This window comes from Cricetulus griseus, chromosome 2 (assembly GCF_003668045.3).
Source record: "Cricetulus griseus strain 17A/GY chromosome 2, alternate assembly CriGri-PICRH-1.0, whole genome shotgun sequence".
NCBI lineage: Eukaryota > Metazoa > Chordata > Mammalia > Rodentia > Cricetidae > Cricetulus > Cricetulus griseus.
The window spans coordinates 252,643,990-252,657,515 of NC_048595.1; the positions used below are offsets into that span (position 1 = coordinate 252,643,990).

The 13,526-nt window shown below is 37.1% G+C and overlaps 1 long non-coding RNA gene across 1 annotated transcript in view; it reads left to right on the forward strand.

Annotated features, from left to right (window-relative positions):
- The first annotated feature begins 352 nt into the window (after nt 1-352).
- Nucleotides 353-13,526, forward strand: part of LOC113833729 — a 36,706-nt gene continuing 23,532 nt past the window's right edge. Inside the window, exons 1-3 of the long non-coding RNA XR_003481864.2 lie at nt 353-672; nt 3,620-3,667; nt 6,334-6,442. This is a non-coding gene — a long non-coding RNA (uncharacterized LOC113833729). The remainder of the gene's footprint in view (nt 673-3,619; nt 3,668-6,333; nt 6,443-13,526) is intronic.

Below are 13,526 nucleotides of genomic sequence, written 5' to 3' on the forward strand. Positions count from 1 at the left end.
GAGAGCAAAATAAGAGGTATCGTCAGAGAGGGAGCCATTACAGGTTTAAAGAGAAATCAGCACTAGGAAAATGTCCAGAGATCTACAAGGATGACACCAACTAACAACCTAAGCAACAGAGGAGAGGCTACCTTAATTGCCTTCCCCTGATAATGAGATTGATGACTACCTTATATGCCATCCTATAGCCTTCATCCAGCAGCTGATGGAAGTAGAAGCAGACACCCACAGCTAAATACTGATCTAAACTGGAATCCAGTTGCAGAGAGGGAGGAGTGATGAGCAAAGGGGTCAAGACCAGGCTGGAGAAACCCACAGAAACAGCTGACCTGAACAAGGGGGAGCTCTTGGCCCCCAGACTGATCACTGGGAGATGTTTTTAAACAGACTAGCTATTGATGGCTCTGCTTCAAAAAGCAACATTCAGAAAAATTAAGACAGAAGGAAACATAAGACTCACAAACCTCACCCAACAGGTCTGACCTTTGACACCCAAAACATGGCTTGCCTCCCCTCAGTGGTAGGCTGAGCTTTCTAATGCACTACATAACCTGTATCGTTTGTCTCTTGACAGGTCTGCTTGTGGTCACTAGCAAATGAAAGGACAACGTCACCACTCTGGCTCTGAAAGGATTGGTGTATTACACTTTGTTAAGCTATACTTACATCTGGGTAAAAAGTCTTTGTTCTCTTCCTTTTCTTCTTTATTTTTTAAACTAATATGTTGTGCCCACAAGTATTGCCAAGTGGTTAGGTGTGAAGATAACACATTGAGCTGGAATATAGATAGTAATTAGGTTATATAATTTGCTATAAATTGATGAGCAACTAAAGTTTCTTGAAATTTAGCAATCTAGTTGACTAGTTGAATTAAAGCAGATAGATATACTATGAGGTTAGATGTTAATTTGTGCATTTTTCCTGCTCCAGCTGTGCCAGGATTACTGTAGAAGGAATTTGCCTATATTGAGTACTGATTTACGTAGTGTGAGATGTCTTAATTCCAGTGCAGACCTTGAAAGAGAAGAAAGTGACCATTTTAGAAAGTACCCTTTTATTTTTTACTAGGAGCAACATGACTAAATTATAATATTAAGCTGGACAGTGCTGACCCATGCCTTTAACCCCAGCACTCAGGAGGCAGAGGCAGGGGAATCCCTATGAGTTCATGGCTACACTAATTCACCAAGTGAGTTCCAGGACACCTAGGGCTACACAGAGAAATCTGTCTCAGAAAAAAGTTATAGTAATTATTTTATGATGGAATACCTTGGATTTCCAATGGTTTGTGTATTCTACTTTTATTTGAAATTGCTCTATCTATGACTATTTTCATTCAGCTCCCACTTTCTTGTCCCTGTATCAGATTACAGAACAATTGTCTGTATTAGGTAATTATTCACTTGATTTATTCACTGAAATACCTTTTAACTGAAGATAGGTATGGTGCTTTATGACTATAAGCATATGGAGTTTTCTCAGCCTTTCAGGCTATTAACATTTTTTCAGAATAGACTAGAATAAAAATATTTTAAATGTTGTTTTACTCCTCTTAAATATCCTCTACATTTTTGTAGCCAGTTTCAAAAAATGCAAAACTGCTTAATAACCACTTTTGCCGTCTGCTTCTAGAAACAAAAATGTCAAATGTACATCTTTTTAAAGCTTCTGAAATACCTTTCACTCAGCTGAAAATTAGAATAAAATTAAACAATCTCTTTAAAGCATCACAGTGAAATATTACTATATATATAATTATAATATATATAAGACATTATATATATTATAATTATATATATGAAACATTATATATATTATAATTATTTATATATATATATATTTATATATATATATATATATATATATATATATATATATATATATATATAATTCTTTTTCTTGAAAAAGAGTTTCATTCTCTCGCCTAGGCTGGCTGTGAACTCACAACACTACTTCTGCCTCAGTCTCCTGAGTGCTGAGATTACAGGAGTGCGCATCAGAACCAGCACTTTGCTGTGTGTTTAAAACCTGAGAGGCTCTGATAACATGGAATAAGGTCAAATAGAAGAGACTGTCAAATTTAAGCCTTTGACTTTTTATTAGTTAATGGAACCAGTGAATGGCTGGGCAAGGCACAAATATCTTTCATATTTTATCAGCTGGAAATGAGAAAAAGAAAGATATTCCATAGGAAGGACATATTTGGAAGACAAGCATAAAAATATTTCCTTTGATAGAATCTGTTTCACAGCAGGAATATCCACAAGACAGATGGGGCAAGGACAGGGAGGAACAGCGTACAGGATCCTGGATCTCAGGCACCGTGCCCTGCTGTATGGTTTATTTCACACTGCTGACCTCTACTGCAGTAATGTTTACCTTGATTTGAGGTTTCTTGTCCTGTCTTCCTCTTCCTGGCTTGGCTGTAGCTTTTAAACTAAAAATAAAAATAAATGAAAGCAGAGAACAATTTTACTAGCAAATGTCTTACAAAAAAAATAACTGTAGTCTCATAAAGGTTTATCTTTTCTGATTTGTTCCAATTTGGGATACAATAAAACCATAAAACCAAACTTAACATCATGTCCAGCAATCTAAATAAACTACTTTCTTACCCACCCTCACAAATAGAACTACAAATTCTTAAAATTCAGTGCACTGGGATTTAAAACAGCTTGCTGAGGCCAGTGTCTGCTGAGATTGCCCCGCCCTGAGGCCAGTGTCTGCTGAGATTGCCCTCCTGTGCAGGGAACTTGGCATAACGTTTGAAATGTTACCACGTTATACAATGTAGCAGGATGTCCAATCTTTCAGTAAATACTGTTTAACAACTATCAGATTTCAAGATAATCTCACATAAGTCTGAAGTACAAAGACCCATGTTAGAGATAAGATTGCAGATAAAGTTTGGCTTTTAAAAGCCTGCAACAATTTTGCTTCAAGCGCATTTTATAGGCTAACATGTGAGCACAATCTGAATGCCGAATATCAAGTTCTGGAAAACAGTATGGTAAGCTTTCATTTCTCCAACCAAACTTTGTGCTCTGAAAACACTAACGGAACTACTAAGAATATATCCTGTTCCCTTAAAAACACATTTATTTAGTCTTCAAAATTTAAACTTTTTTTCCAAAAATGAAAATATATATTGTAACTAGGTGTGGGTGGGATTTTTTTCTCTCATCACTTCATGTGGTCCTTTATCATCCATCTCAAGACAATATCACTTAAGATGCCAAGTTTGTATTTGGTAATTTTCTGACTTGTCTTAGTTATCTATTAAAATTTATGCAAATAGGCTCTTTTAAAAATAAAAAAAAAAACCTTATTCATGTATCAGGAACAAGTTGAATATCTATGAGTCTTGTTAAGTATTTCAAAACTTGTAATTTCCTGGCTGAAAAATAATACTCCACTTGAGTCCATTCCTCCAGTCTGAGTAATTCATGGCCAAAAGCATGGTGTTTAAATGCCAATAGAGGCAGCCTTATTTTCATGATATAATAGCATGTTTTTCATGCTTTCATTCTTATGAAATGTAAATCATATTTATCAGAATGTTAGAGCTACTTCCTTACATGAAAAATGTGTGTTCTGCTTGGGCTTAATGTCTCCATAGGAATCTCCGATGCCAAAGCCAATCTTGGGACTGCTGAGTTTATGTAAGGTAGGATCTCCTCTCTCCTTTTAACTTCACATCATGATTTCTACTCTGTAAAATGGGAACAAGGCTTACCCTCAAGGAATGTTGGGAAGGTAAAATAAGATGTTCCACAAAAGGAGTATGGGATAATGCCAATTACACAAATGGTAGCTATTAAAATTTGAACCAAAAAGATTACGCTGTTACCAAATGAGAGATTTCTTTTTAGGTCACATTTTCAGCTTAGGGATGACTCACTGCCAAACGAGGTTTAAAGTGTCCTCTTTCAGTTCAGTGACATGAGTGCTAGGCTGATCCCATCAGTAATTCATCTCTTAGGCAGTGGACAGCTGAACACTCCACCACTGCAAAGAGCAACTCCCTGCTGTACTCAGTGCCGGTGAGCTGTACTGGTGTCTGCATTTCCAATGATGAACGTGTCAGAAGCAAGCAGCAATGCTCAGGTGATAGTCAATAAAATTAATTAGAAGTCCTTTGGGTAAAAGACAAACAAGAGCACATATAAAACCATAAAAGCAGAATATGAGTTAACCAAAAATTTAAAAAAGCTGAATGGATAAACCTCACACATCAAATGAGAATTAAGGAAGCCTCCAAATACAATTTACTGTGGAAAAACATCGATTTTCAAGTAGGTGTCACTTAACTTCTGTCCAAGCCCAAAGAAGGGATTACTTAATTACTTGCTTCCAAAGAGCGGACTACAAAGAGGAGGGTGTGAAGAGGAGGAAATTTGTGGTGGAGGAAACAGCAACACTAGTATGCCTGGATGATGGAGCAGCATCCGCAGCCATGAGTCATCTCCAATGTAATAGTGAGGAAACATTAGACAATGGCTGTCCAGGTGCACTTTAAAAAACACTGGTCAGCCTTCCTAAATATGACAAGAGCTTGCTAGCTAAGGGACTGTCACAAAACAGAGTAGTGTAAGGGGACAGACCAACTAAACATAATGTGGAGTTCTGGGTGGAACTTCAGGACAGAAAAAGGACCTTAGAAAACAACAATAACAACAACAAAACCAATTTGTGACATCTAAATAAAGTCTGAAATTTCATCATAATCACTAGTAAAGTGCCAGAGTTGGTTTTATATTATGACAAATTCATTTTGGTAACATAAAATATAAAAAATACTGGGAGATTTTGTATTTATCTCAAAGTATCTCAAAAATTTAAAGGTTATTTTGAGAAGAAAGCATTTATCCATCAAGAATTTTTCATGTGTTGAGGAGCCTGGTAAGTTTTTCTAGCCAAATCTTATGAACTGTGTCCAATCCCTGGTTCCCAATTGGGAACAACTTAAAGACATTTATTGTAAATGGAGTCACCATGATCAGAATAGTTTATTGTATTCTTGAAAATTGCAAAGACAGTATATGGTGTTCTCACAAGAACTAAATCAAGTAGGAGAGATAATGTCTATGTCAACTACCATGTTTTAGTGACTCAATGATATGTACATCATTTAGAGTATCACATTTTTCTCCTAAAACTTTATCAATTAAAAATGAATAACAACATATAATATATTTAATATTAAAAACCAAAAGTAATAACTGTACCAACCATGCAGTCCACGCAAAATCTGAGGAAACAAACAACAATGATATGACAATCTAGAAACTATAAGCTTTATAAGAATAAAAATCTAGTGATAGGTATGTCCTTCTGAATGCTGTGAGTATATGTTTCTCTTATTGGTTGCTGAATAAATGCTGATTGGCCATTAGCCAGGCAGGAATGATAGGCAGGGCTACCAGACTAGGAGAAGTCTAGGAAGAGGAGTGAAGTGAGACCAGGGGAGATGCCATGAAGCTGCCAAAGGAGTAACATGCCGGAGCATTATGGGTAAACTACATCCTCACAGCAATACATAGTTTAATAGAATCTAGCATTTGACAAATTGGAATATCATGGAATTAATAAACTCAAAAATGAATGTTTAAGAAAATTTGGAAATAAGTCTAAGGTAAAAATGAGAGAGAAAACAAAGAAATTTAAGAGGGATGAGTATGAAATGAGAATTATTGATAGTCTTATGGAGGTGATAGAAATATCTCAATAATGAACTTTTTATATATAACATGCTTCTTGCATTTGTACAAAAGAGAGCTATGGTATCACTTGGTAATCTGTAAATATGACCAGAAGATGGTATAGTAGGTTTCCTACTTGTTACTCAGCCTTCTATTCTGGTTTATGCTAAGTCTGAAGGTCAAGGATCAAGTATCTGATAGGACAGTGAATGGGTCTTCTTCTTGCTTGTGGCCCTGAATCAAAGAATACCAAAATCCTGGAAAGCCACCAGAGATCTGAAGTCCACAAGAACAGAAATGGCTTCAAATAAAGGGATACAAAATTGTGAAGACAACATGGAGTTGAAGGGTTGCTTGTCAGAACTTAATAACATAGACAAGGAGAGATAAAGTCATGGGTAGGGTAAGAGCTAATAAATGCTTAAGAAACCTCACAGTAAGAGATGTTACCAATGAAGGCATACCAAATATCTAAACTCAATGGAGACTCTCAAACTAAAGGGTAAGAGGTAGTCATTTTCCATACAGCATGGAAGCCTCAGGAAAGTCATATTCTTGCTTTGACACATAGAATTCTAAGTTAGAATACTTTGGAAAACGGAATGGGAGCTTCATGACTTCTCTGATTTAGGTTTGAAAACTATAGATTCATTCCTGCTGCCTTCTATCGGTTGCACATAGATCACAACTCAACCCAACTTCAAGGGGAAGGAACATGGATATACCTCAACTGGTGTAAGGTAAGTGCTACCATATATTATTTACATTATTTTCATACACAAAACTCATTCACTCTTTCATAGTTTGTTAAGGTGTAGAGGCTAAGTCATTGAAGGTTTGGTTCCCAGATGGCAGATCCAGTCTTTGATATGTGATTGATCAGGAGAACTATGACCTAATTAGAGGATTCATCTAGCAGAAGGCTCTTAACATGATGACATTATCATGATGTGATAGAAATTTTTTGGAGGCAGGGCTCCACCACATCTTCTAGCAAGATGTACTTGGCTTACTAGAGATCTAGAAAAAAAATTAAACTGTTGTCCATGAATTGAAACTTCTGAAACTGTGAGTTCAAATACACATTCCTGTTTTTTAAATTGTTTTTCATGATTTTGTTTCAATGGCAAAAAACTGAGTAACTTGTCAATTTCAGGACCCTGGCAAACCATCTATGATATCAGGCTTTGGCTCAATTTCTATATACTCTGGGTCAGGCCTACATACAGATGAGACTCCTCAAATGTAGTTCCTTGGATAAAGCTCCTTAAATTCAGCTTCTCAATCCTAAAAAGTAAAGTTATATGCCCCTGTATTGGGTGGGCTCCCCAGAGAAACAGAATCTGTAGATTGTATGTATGTCTGTGTGTGTGTGTGTGTGTGTGTGTGTGTGTGTGTGTGTGTGTGTTGTTGTTGTTGTTGTTGTTGTTGTTGTTGTTGTTGTAGTAGTAGAGAGTGAGTCTATAAGGAATTGACTCATGTGATTAGGGAGATTAAAATGTTCCAAGATCTGCAGTTAGCAAGATGGAAACACAAAAGAACTAATGGTGTGGTTCCAGTCTGACCCTGAAAACCTGAGAAGCAAGAAAACATAGTCAACCTGACAGTCACCAACCTTGAAGCCTAGGAAAAGCCACCATCTCTTTTAGCTCTGAAAGCAAGGGCAAAAGTGTTCGAACTCTAAGCCAGTCTGGTCAGGTGTCTTTTGTTCCTGGGAAAGCACCTGTTGCTACACTCAGACATTCTGTTATTGGATGGGTCTCACATAAATTAAGGATGGAAATCTGAGTCCGTAATTTAAATGTTTAACACATCCCAAATGCCCTCCCAGAAATACTCAGAATGGTGTTTGAGGAAATATCTAGGCACCCTGTTGCCCAGTCTGATACACACATCATACTGCAAAATACCCAGCATAGCATAGCACTATGTGCCTACAATACACATTCACATTTGATGGAATTTCACACAGGCATGATCTCTAGTGCTTCAGCAATTCATCAAAGAGCATCTTTCTATTCCCTTCATTGGGACCCATGGGAGCAAAATAAGTTTTCTCCATGGCTCTTGGTTATCTTCTGGGCTCTTGTCCCTGCTGTCTATATCATATTTCCCCTCCCATAAATGTGGCCTGCGTTTGCAGTTGAGTAAACATTTCTACCTTCCCCTACTCGTAAGAACTCAGAGGGGCTCACCTAATTTTGTATTATTATTTTTTTAAGTTCAGTTTGATACAGTTCCTTTTGAAATGTGGTGGAATTTAGTCTTTCACAATGACTTTCCCCTTCTGATAGATAAAATTCATCTTTCACATGCCCAAGATCTCTACCCTGGCCCCATGAGCTGGAAAGGTACATCTGTGAGTGTCCCATGTATAGACGCCATGTGGTAGGATAAAAGGCCTTTGGAATAGAATGGAAAGAGATACGAAGAATACTTATGAGCAAATCTCTGTGTACCTGTACACACACACACACCACACACACACACACACACACACACACACACACACACACACACACGAACTCATGATCCAATTCAACTTACAAAGGAAGCAATCAACAAAGAATTGAAAGGTAAAGAGAAGCAGCTCATTGCATTCATAATGAATCTGATAGACTAAGACTTGTTAGCCTGAATACATCAAGTACTCATGTGAATATATTTTTTTTAATTCTTAACATCTCAGATCTCAGAAGAACATTTGACAGGAATTGTTGCAGACTGAGGGTCAGTGTCCCTCCAGAACTCACTTTGGCACCTAACCCTTCAGTATGATGGTATTTAGAGGTGAACCATTCCAGAAGAGACTAGGTTATAGGAGGAGCCCTCACGAATAGTGACCTTGTAAGAGGAATCCCAGAAAGCTTTCTCATACTTTCCTTCCTATAAGTCAAAGGTCTTCAGACAGAGAATAGGTCATCACATAGAACCTGATCATAGCTGCCACTCTGATCCTAGGCTGCCAGCCTCTAGAACTATGAAAAACACATGTCCATTATTTATAAGCCACCCATTCTATTGTAGTTTGTTATAGTACTCTATGTTCTCAAAAATGGGAGAATAGTGTGTGTGTGTGTGTGTGTGTGTGTGTGTGTGTGTGTGATTTCAATGGTAAGCTATACTGCCTTGCAAAATAAAAGTGAATTTTCTTTTGAAAAAAGAAAAACTAATTGCAGTTGAAAAAGATTGATTTGAAGCATAGAACTCAAAGACAGAAAGGGTGACTTTAAGTTAACATTGACATATCCAGTTGGAGTTACATTTGATTCAATAAGGCAACAATAAGGAGATACATAGCAAACATTTAAAAACTTTATTTAGTAATTCCATTCCTAGAAAATAAATTCAGTGAAGTTGTTAAAAATTTATGACCAACGATGTTCATTGAAGTGCCATTTTAGTACAAGAATACTAACTAAAATACAACTTTTAATGAAGAAAAATCACAAATGCTTGCCATTTCCAACAATAGAAGAACTGCTAAATAAATCATGAAACATACATGACTTAAGAATTTAAAAGCTAATAACAATTATGCTTTCATAAGATAGAAATGAGGTCACGATAATGCAAACCATGTAAAATGTGATTCCAATTAAGTTTAAAATACATACACACTAAAACTTACAAGAAAATAAATCAAAATATTAACACAGTTTCTGTTTACTGCCATTGTGGTCAACATTTATTTTTTTCTTATTCTATTTTTTTCATCTTCCTACCATAAGCATGTATTATTTTAATCAACAGAAACAATAGATTCAAACTGAAATGATGTGGTATTAAAAGACTTTTCTTTGGGCAATTGCACAAGAAAAGACTAAATCCTTAGTAACAAAGCTTCTGTGAGAAAAGTGGCCATCTCAGCCACTAAGGCATTATAGCTTGGGAGGACAAGAATGTTATGTGGGAAGTGCTGGAGAAAGATTCAAACAAATCAAAACAGAGACAATTCCCTCAGGTGTGTGGTTTTCTATTTGGCGCAAAACCCATTTATTCATACAGGATCTTTCCCAGAAATACTAAAAGAAAATGACCAAAGGCAAAAATGCAGTTTCTGCAGAGAGATTGGGGCAAGATGATACTGGAGCCCATGAAGAGAGAATGGGACAAGATGATACTGGAGCCCAGGCAGAGAGAATGGGAAAAGATGCTGGAGTCCACTACCAGTACCTCTTTATCCAGACTTGCCTAAGGCATCTGTTAGTAGGCTCAGGAGCCTCAGTAGGTCTAGGCAACACATTTTGCAAGACTAAGGTCAGAATTCACAAGATAACCTTCATGATTTGTTACACTTAAAATACAAAAGGGGATGGGAAGATCTCAGTGGTTAAAAACACTTGCTACTCAATCATGAGAACTGCAGTTCAGATCCCAGCAACCTGGTAGGGTAGTCCACAAGCATCTGTAACTACACAACTCCAAGGAATTCAACATCCTCCACTGGGCTCTTCAGGCACCCATATACACATTTGTGCATATACTTACAGGTATGTGTATATGTGTGCGAGCATACATGCACACATGCATAATCTCATAAATCAAAAAATGTAAGCTAAGAAATTGTATGCAGTCTTCATAAAAATAGGGTCAATTCATTCATTCTTCACAAACTCACTATCCACCTCTATTAAAATTCTAAATCTAAAATAGCTCTTTATTAACGTCTGAGGTTCTTGGCCTAGAACAGTGAGTGGTTCTCAATGTGTGAGTTGGCACACCTTTAGGTCATTTTGTAACAATAAAAATACATCCTATGGGGCTGGAGAGATGGCTCAGAGGTTAAGAACACTGACTGCTCTTCCAAAGGTCCTGAGTTCAATTCCCAGCAACCACGTGGTGGCTCACAGCCATCCATTATGAGATCTGGTGCCCCCTTCTGGTGTGCAGACATACATGGAAGCAGAATGTTGCATACATAATAAATAAATAAAATCTTTAAAAAAATACATCCTATGAATCAGGTATTTATATTACAATTCATAACAATAGTAAAACTACAAACTACAATGATGAAGTAGCAACAGAGATAATTTTATGGTTGGGAGCCATTACAACCTGAGAAGCATGTTGTAGGGACAGAGCATTAGGAAGGTTGAAAACCACTGGCCTAGAAGGATGCTTCTGGATATTTAGAAGCACCCGGAGTAGGAAATACAAAAATAAATCTGTACAAAAGGACTGTGCATTGAGAAGGTCAGTTCTAGTTGTGCTGAATAGATTTGGAGGGGACTCCTCCTCACCCTAGGTAACACTGGGCTTGGATAAAAATGAGATATACAATATTAGCAACAACAGCAGCATGAGCCCAGTGACTGTACCAAAGCTGGGAGCAGGACGTGCGTGACCACTGAAGCTTCTCAATGGGTCTCCCTTGTCAAATCTACTAAATCTGGCAGAAATTTCATAACTGGCCTTTCTTCACTAGGATGCTAATAGCTTCAATAGTAGAAAATTTGAGTATCTCTTTAGACTGAATAGGAAGCTATAGCACAAAAGCATATTTCAGAGGTATATTGCCTAGAGTATAAATTTTCATCCCATGGGTGGCTATTCAGTTCTTAAAACATGGCTGCGCTCCATTGGTGATGGTATGTCAGAGGCCTTGTACCAAACCAGTGACTCACTGCAATGAACATTTGGTGGGTGGGGCTGATTGGACAAATGGGTATACTGCCCGGCAAACTGCAGCTCCCAATGCCACTAGGAGGAATGAAGAGGTGTTAGAGAGGCAGAGAGAGATGCATTTTGTTTGCTTCTTTCTTTGTTTGCTTTGGTTTGTTTTTATTTTAATTGATTTGTGTTTTTTGTTTGTTTGTTTTTTGGAGGGGGAGACTGCAAGGGTGAGGGGAAAATATGGAGGGACTGGGAGGTGAGCATGATTGGAGTCCATGATGTGAAATCCCAAATAATCAGCAAAGAATTCTGTTATAAAAAATGTGGCTCCTCTGTATTAGAATACACTATAAATGTTTTGTACACACTGAGTTTCAAAGACAGTGTGTACAAAACATTTATAGTGTATTATAATGTACAAAACATTATAGTGTAAAAAATACAAAATGTCTAAATTTTTCTCATTGTATGCAGAAATTGTGTTTTTAATATTTAAATTACTAAAAATTATTTCTTGCTACATTTTAAACGTGGCTCCTAGAAAATGGGAAATTATGTATGTAGTTTGCATTTGGGCTAGCATTTCACCTCCATTGTTGCAGACAGCTCACAGAAATGAAGATACTGTCATCAGGGCTTTCCAATTCTTAGTTTTGCACCTTTCTTGTAGAGAAACGAAAACTCTTTGTTCTATGAGTGAAGAGAGAGAAAGCAGCCTCAGTCCTTTGAGTTCTTGATGTATCAACTTGGGTTTGAGTGCATTTGTGGAATCAAGAGATATCAATTAATTTCTGTAATAAATGTGGATGTTAAGGGCCAAATCCAAAATGCCCCCAGAATGAACCTTCTGTTGACTGTGCAATAGTTAGGAACTGTGTTGAGTTCTTTAATCAACCCAGTTTTGTTTTGCTGCCAACATGGAACGGAGGAAATTATCTCAACAGATTTCGTAAGAGGAGTCTCAGTATTTGCATCAAGATGAGTTTAGGAGTGTTCTAAGCAACGGGAATTGGTTTTCACTTTTATTCAGGAATATTTAGATCAGAAGTTCTTTGAACTCATTTTCTCTGACATTGAATGTTAATCTGAAGACCATGAATTCTAACATGTTACATTATTTCCTCAAGAGAATCTCAGCTCATTACTTAAGCTTTTTTGAAAATCTGAATAACATAATAGATTCTAAGATGAAGGTTAAATTATGTGGTCCAATACTCTCAAGGGTGTTAACATTTTAAATTGTTTATTTAACAAACATTTACTGAGGTCGAACTATGTCCCAAGCTTTCTAACAAGCATTAGGAATGTAGTGGATATTTTTAAAAACTAGAACAAGTTCACTGATAACCTAGAAATTATAGTCTAGTATGGGAGGTATATTTTTAATCAAATAATCAAATAGGGAAATCTGAGGAAAATTCAACAATCAAGTGAAATGATTAACTTCAGACAGCAGGAAGTCCTGCTCCTCCAATGGAACAGCAAGGGCAAAGCTATAAACCCAATTAACTGCAAAACAAACCAAAGTGCTTGATCTCAAATGTGTGGGAAGACAACAAGTCAGGCCAGGATGTTGAACATATTATCATGTAACTTATTATCTAGGCATGACTAGTTACTCATGGTGAGACTGGAGTTCAGATAAGGGCCAGTGACTTAGGAATATACTCATTCGTTATGGCTGACTTGCTGATTGGGAAGCTACAGCCTCAGCCAACAACAGAAGAGGAGGACTGAGGAGTACAGACAAGGCTTCCCATCACCCATTTAAGGAATGCACAATGTGCCAAGCCAGGACTCCTGTACTGACAGGTCTGCCGATGGGTCTAATTAGCAGGATGTATTGCAAGCTTAAAACATACAGAATTCTGGTGTCTGGAATGCTGGGAAATGGTGAAGGAGAAATAAGTTGAATGATGAAGCTTGAGATAAAACCTTGTGTTTAGGGGCATTATCAGAACTATTCCGGAAAAGTTTTCATTTGGAGAACACTGTGTAAGTTCAGTGGCCAGAACTGACTGGGATCTAGGTTAGGGTCGTGGGTGTGAAGATGCTGGGACACTATGACCTAGGTTATTCTGTTAAGAATTGATACTTACTCCCAAGTCCCTAGTTTGGAAGAGTAAGTAAGGATTTAAATTCTCTAATAACTTTTTCTCTTGCTTTATATGTCCACAAGTAAGTTTATATGCTTTGAGAAATGAC